This window comes from Elephantulus edwardii, unplaced genomic scaffold (genome assembly GCF_000299155.1).
Source record: "Elephantulus edwardii isolate Elephantulus edwardi_28Jun2011 unplaced genomic scaffold, EleEdw1.0 scaffold00523, whole genome shotgun sequence".
NCBI lineage: Eukaryota > Metazoa > Chordata > Mammalia > Macroscelidea > Macroscelididae > Elephantulus > Elephantulus edwardii.
The window spans coordinates 215584-221562 of record NW_006400273.1 but is presented as its reverse complement, the minus strand read 5'-3'; the positions used below and the strand labels follow the sequence as shown (position 1 = coordinate 221562).

The following is a 5979-nucleotide window of genomic DNA, read 5'->3' as shown; positions in this document are numbered from 1 at the left end:
CCCCCGCAGCCTGACGCTACACAACGACCCCACAAGCAGCCTGCCACCACATAAACCCCTGGTGCGGCCCAAGTCCCCTGCCTCCTGGTGGTAGTGCCTGAGACCCTTCCTCCCACCCCCAGCCCTGTGTTTCCTCCTCTTCCCCTACCCATGGCGGCTCCACAACCAGATGCCTCCGCCACACCACAGCTTTGCGACCCCAACAGTGCCCAAGGGCCACTAGAGGCTCCTTCATGCCACACAGAGACCAACCAACTCAACAAGCCATGGACAGTAGGGTTTTGAATCAGAACTTTTGTTGCAGCAGTTCCTACTGGAGCTAAAGGAACACAAAGCCACGCTGTGGATCCAGCCATTACCTGAAGCCACCAACCGAGCTGCTGTGGGACTAATCTGGAAAAAGAAAGGCTGGTAGGATCCTAACTGGGTTTTCTGGGGCATTGCCAATTACCTGTATGAGCACCTAAGGGCATGCCCACTGGTGGGGAATTTGGACAAACTCTCTTGGGCCACACTGACTGTCCAGGAACAAGCCAGCCAGTGGTACTCTGTCTGAACTTCTATGGACTCTGCCGACCAGCCAGAGGCAGGTGGGTCAGTGGGAATTTGACTTTGACCTTTCAGTTCCCACTGGACCTAGGACCCTGCTTGGGGATGGGCAGCTGCATGAGGGCACCTGCATAAGTGCCACTGGGGAGGTGCCACTGAGTAAAAACCACTGGGTGGGAGAAGGACATCTGGAATTTGAGTAGAGACCCCAATTGTGAGCACACCCAAAGAGCTGAGGTCCAACTGAGGTCCCCCAAGTACTTGACCTGCCATTGTGATCACCCCAACCCTATGCCTGCCTCACCCCATTTGGCTCCACATAGGTGCCTACAAGTCCCGTCATTCAACTTGCCTTTAATTGGAAGTAACTTGACCTGTCTTATCAACAAGAGGTTGCTCTCACAGGCTCTGAACTGACATGCCCCTGAAGTCAGAAGTTCAGAGAAACACACAAGTGGGGTAGCTGCCCAACTGATCTCTAGAGCATTGTTCTCAGATCAAGAACATATCAATGTCTCAAAGAAAGCAAGCTATCCCACACAATACATTAGAACAAAGCAAAATGTCACCCCCAAAGGGTGACACAGTATCAGTGGATTTCCTGAAGCCAGAAAGTCTGATGAAACTTTCTGACATAGAATTTAAAAGAAGAATGATTGAATATATTTAATGGATAAAAGACAAACTTGAAGAATTACATGATATGACAAGCAAAAACCAGGAGGAACTAAAAAAAAAAAAAAGTGGAACAATGCAGAGAAAACAAACGAGGGATGGGATTGGTGGCACTGGAAAAACAAGAAACCCACTATCCAAAATATAAAGGCCAATGTTTCATAGGCTGTCAACATGATGGAGGGACACATGAGCAGAGCTGAAGAGATGGAACACAGAACAAATGAAATTGAAGACAGAATTGTCACCACTGATCTGCTAGACCAAAAAGTAGACTCAAAAAAGAAGGAAAAAGAAGAAAACCTAAGAATAATGTGGGGCAACATTAAGAGAAATAACATGCACATCACTGAAATCCCAGAAGGAAGAAGCAAGCAAAGGCACAGAAAGAATTGTGGAAGAATTGCTAGAAAAAAACTTTCCAGGCATAATGAAAAAAGAGAGTATATATATATTCAAGAAGCTCAGCAAACAACACATACACTAGATGCCAAAAGAAAAACAAAATGGCATATCATAGTTAAATTTGCCAGAACCAAAGATAAGGAGAGAATCTTGAAAGCAAGGGAGAAACAAAGAGTAACCTAAAAGGGAGAACAGATAAGATTAAGTGCCCATTTCTCAGCAGAAACCATGCAGGCAAGAAGAGTGGAAGGACATATATATAAAAAAAGAACACTACTGTCAACCAAGAATACTGTACCCAGAAAAATTATCCATCAAATGCGAAGGAGAGATCAAGATATTCCCAAAAAAGCAGAACCTAGGAGAGCTTGTGAAAACAAGACCAGCATTGCAGGAAAGACTCAGAGATATCCTTTTTACAGACATACCACAGAAAGCCGCATGGTCCAAAGTAACACCAAAAAGAACTCAACACAATGATAGCAATAAAACCTTCCCTCCCAATAGTCACACTGAATGTGAATGGTTTAGATGCACCTCTGAAGACAAAAAGAGTAGCAGATTGGATAAAAAACAAAATTCATCAATATGTTGTCTAGAAGAGACACACCTGAAAAATGAAGATAAAGAAAGACTAAAAATAAAAGGGTGGGGGAAAATATATCAAGCAAATGGCAAGCAGAAAAAGGCAGGAGTACCGATATTAATCTCTGATAAAATAAATGTCAATGTAAAAACCATCACAAAGGATAATGCTGAAAGGGTCAATAGAACAAGAGGGCAAAACAATAATAAATATCTATGCACCAAATAAAAGACCAGCAAAATACATAAAACAAACATTAACAAAACTGAAAAAGGAAAAAGATAACACTATTATTGTACTTGAAGACTTCAATACTCTCAAGACAAGATAGAGCTAAAAGAAAGAAACTCACAAAAGATAATGAAGAATTAAACCACACAATAAACCAACTTGACCTCATAGATATTTATAGGCTAATGCACCCCAAAAAAGCACAGTATACCTTCTTCTCCAATGTGCATGGAACGTTCTCCAGAATAGATCACATTCTAGGTCACAAGGCAAGCATCAATAAATTAAAAAACATAGAAATAATACAAAGCATCTTTTCAGACCATAATGCAACAAAATTAGAAATTAATAAAAGATAAAGGAGAAAAAAAAACATACATTTGGAAGCTAAACAGCACCTTGATTGAACATGACTGTGTACTAGAAATAAAAAATAAAATTAAAAAGTTTCTTGAAACAAATGACAAGGAAAACACCACTTACCAAAACCTCTGGGAAACAGCCAAAGTGGTGATCAGAGGTCAATCTATATAGCAATAAGCAAATACGTCAAAAGGCAGGAAAAACAGACCATTGACTCTCTAACCCAACATCTCCAGCAAATTGAAAAAGAACAGAAAGAAAACCCAATACTCTCTAAAAAAACTGAAATTTTAAAAATTAGACCAGAAATAAATGAAACAGAAAACCGAAAACAATTGAAACTATCCACAAAACTAAGAGTTTATTCTTTGAAAAGGTCAATAAAATTGACAAACCATTAGCAAAACTCACAAAAGTAAAGAAGGAGAAGACACCAATAACCCAAATAAGACAAATCAGGCAACATCACAACAGAACCACCTAAAATAAAAAAGCTAACATTAGAGTATTATGAAAAACTATACTCAAATAAGAAACCTAGAAGAAATGGACAAATACTTAGAAATGCACAACCTACCTAAACTGACACAACCGGAAACTGAACATCTGAAAAGACCCATTACAAAAGAAGAAATTGAAAAGGTAATACAACAATTTCTGACCAAAAAAACCCCTGAACCAGATGATTGTACAACTGAATTTAATCAAACATTAAGAGAAGAATGTAACCAATTCTACATGAATTATTTCAAAAAACAGAAAAAGATGGAAATCTCCCAGACGCATTCTATAAGGCAAAACACATCCTTGATACCAAAGTCAGGTAAGGACACCACCAAAATAGAAAACTATAGGCCAATATCTCCTATAAACATAGATACAAATTTCCTGAATAAACGACGGGCCAACAGAATCAAACAATACATCAAAGAAATAACTCACCATGACCTAGTGGGATTTATAACAGGTATGCAAGGATGGTTCAACATAAGGAAGACAATTAATGTAATTTACCACATTAGCAAAGAATGATTCTATCAATTGATGCAGAAAAGGCCTTGGACAAAATCCAGCACCCTTTCCTGATTAAAACACTCAACAAAATAGGATTAGAAGGGAATTTCTTCAATATAGTAAAAAGTATTTATATGCAAACCCGAGAGCCAACATTGTTCTCACTGGAGAGAGGGTAAAGGCATTCCATTTAAGAACAGGAACTAAGCAAGGATGCCCACTATCACCTCTCTTATGCAATATTGTATTGGAAGTTTTAGCGATAGCAATAAGACAAGAGAAGGAAATAAAAGGTATCCAAATAGGCAAAAGGAGGTAAAATTATGTCTATGCAGATGACATGATAGTATACTTAGAAAATCCTAAAGACTCAGCAAGAAAACTATTGGGCACAGTGGACCAATTCAGCAAAGTAGCAGGATATAAGATCAACATACAAAAAGCAGTTGAATTTCTCTATAGTGACAAAGAGAATACAGAGCCGGAACTAAGAAAAAGAATACCATTCACAATAGCTAATCACAAGATTAAATACTTGGGAGTAAACTTAACCAGAAGCACAAAGGATCTATTCAAAGAAAATTACAAAACATTACTACAAGAAACAAAAAGAGACCTGGAGAAATGGAAGAATATCCCTGGCTCATGGATAGGAAGACTCAATATTGTGAAAATGACAATCCTACCAAAGGCAATCTACATGTTCAATGCAATCACAATACAAATACCAATCCCATTCTTCAATGAGATGGAAAAGGCGATCACCAGTTTCATTTGGAATGGAAAGAAGCTCCGATTAAGCAAAGCACTCCTTAAAAATGAAAAAATGTTAGGAGGTATCTCACTCCCTGATTTCAAATCCTACTACACTACCATGGTGGTTAAGACAGCATGGTACTGGTACAATGACAGACACACAGATTCATGGAAAAGAACTGACTGATTTTTGACAAGGAGATGAAATCAGGTAAATGGGGAAACAACAGCCTTTTTAACAAATAGTGTTGGGAAAATTGGAAAAATATCTGCAAAAGACTCAAGCAAGATCCACACCTCACTCCATACACAAAAACCATCTCAAGGTGAATCATGGACCTAGAACTAAAACCAAGGACTATAATCTTCATTAAAGAAAAGCTTGGAAGAATGCCAGAAGTCCTAATCCACAACATAAACAGTCTTACAAGTATCCTGAAAAACCTACAACCAGGAGAAGATAAAATAGCTGAATGGGACCTTCTAAGAATCAAATCCCTATGCAAACCCAAAAACTTCTCCAACAGGGTAAAAGGGGAAGCCACAGACTGGGAAAAAGTTTTGGTAATGACATATCAGATAAGGAACTTATATCCAGAATTTATAAAATACTTGAGCACCACAACAAGATAAGGGTAAATAATCCAACAGAAAAAATGGGCCTAGGGTATGAACAGACACTTTACCAAAGAGACATTCAGATGGCTAACAAGCACATGAAGAAATGCTCAAAATCCCTAGCCCTAAGAGAGATGCAAATGAAAACAACTATGAGATATCATCACACCCCAGTCAAAACAGCAAAATTTAACAGAACAGCAAGCAACAAATGCTGGCGAGGTTGTGGAGAAACCGGAACCCTTATTCACTGTTGGTGGGAGTGTAAAATGGTGCAACCACTGTGGAAGGCGGTATGGCGCTTTCTCAAAATGTTGCAAATAAAGATACCATTTGACCCAGCAATTCCACTACTGGGAATATACTCCGAAGAGACCATAACTGACATCCAAGCAGATATATCCACATCATGTTTATCGCAGCTTTGTTCACAATAGCAAGAAGTTGGAAACAACCTAAGTGCCCATCAACAAGCAAATGGATAGAAAAGCTATGGTATATTCACACAATGGAATACTATGCTGCATTGAAAAACAAGGAACTCCTGCAGTATTACTCAAAATGGGTGAACCTGGAGGACATTATGCTGAGAGAAGTATCTCAGTCAAAAAAGGACATATTCTGCATGGTGCCACTGTTGTAAAACAGGACTCACATCGGGATTGAGGGGAGACTGAAAAAGATGGGTTCAATAATGTATACTGCATTGAAACAAATGAGGGAGAAAATTGTTTAAAAGGGATATGTGATTGGGTATTTCTGTCATGACAGAAGTCCAGAGC

At 39.0% G+C, this 5979-nt stretch overlaps 1 protein-coding gene across 1 annotated transcript in view; it reads right to left on the bottom strand.

Annotated features, from left to right (window-relative positions):
• MAP3K2 (mitogen-activated protein kinase kinase kinase 2) overlaps window positions 1-5979 on the bottom strand; it is a 208349-nt gene that overhangs the window by 152168 nt on the left and 50202 nt on the right. The window lies entirely within an intron of this gene.